Raw genomic sequence first — 751 nt, forward strand, 5'->3', positions numbered from 1 at the left:
CCGGTAGACTTGCGGGTCTGGTCGACCTTGTGAGAGTCAGCTGCTGGCGAAGCGCGGGCGCCTGCGGCTCACGTTCGGTGGCTGCTGCTTGCCATGCCCTGGCCTCGGCGACACAGACAGGAGGCCGGGGGGGCAGCTGAGGCGGTGGTGGGAAGGGCGCGGGGCCGTCGCCTCTGGCTTAACAGAGCAGATGCGCGAAGACTCCAACAGGTGGCTCCGTGGCGCAATGGATAGCGCATTGGACTTCTAGAGGCTGAGGACATTCAAAGGTTCCGGGTTCGAGTCCCGGCGGAGTCGCAGTTTTTCCTTCCGCCTATTTATTTTCTGACCCCGTCATTTCTCTCCTCCCTCTTTTTTTCCCCAGGCGGTTGAACTTGCCTCTCCTTCTCTGCCCTTTCTCCTCTTGCGAGCGGCTTCTGCGGCCGTTCCACCATTAGCCGCTCGCGCGGGTACGCCCGCCCCCCGCCCGGCTTCCTCAGCTGATCCAGGAACTGCGAGGAGCCGCTCCGGGCGGCGGCCAAGCCAGATCTCGCGGTTTCGGCCCAAAGGTGGTCCGGTCTCGGGTGTTCCGAGGAGCTGCCCACACGCTCCAGGGCTGACACCCCTTTGGCCTGATCGCTACCGAGACCGCGACTGCTAGGGAAGGAGGGTGAGGAAAGGATGAGAAAACACGCCTACACCGTGACCTGCACGGTGCTGGCTGGTTGCCTTTCCAGCCCAGAAGGCTTCAAAATTGTCACGTACCGGAATC

General features: G+C 63.0%; 1 non-coding gene across 1 annotated transcript; it reads left to right on the plus strand.

Moving 5' to 3' along the window:
* Window positions 1–212: 212 nt before the first annotated feature.
* TRNAR-UCU (transfer RNA arginine (anticodon UCU)) lies at window positions 213–297 on the plus strand. Its single transcript is given in 2 exon segments — window positions 213–249; window positions 262–297. It is a non-coding gene; the product is annotated as a tRNA-Arg (tRNA).
* Window positions 298–751: the final 454 nt, after the last annotated feature.

The sequence above is a fragment of the Mustela nigripes genome, chromosome 14 (assembly GCF_022355385.1).
Source record: "Mustela nigripes isolate SB6536 chromosome 14, MUSNIG.SB6536, whole genome shotgun sequence".
In the NCBI taxonomy this organism is placed as follows: Eukaryota; Metazoa; Chordata; class Mammalia; order Carnivora; family Mustelidae; genus Mustela; species Mustela nigripes.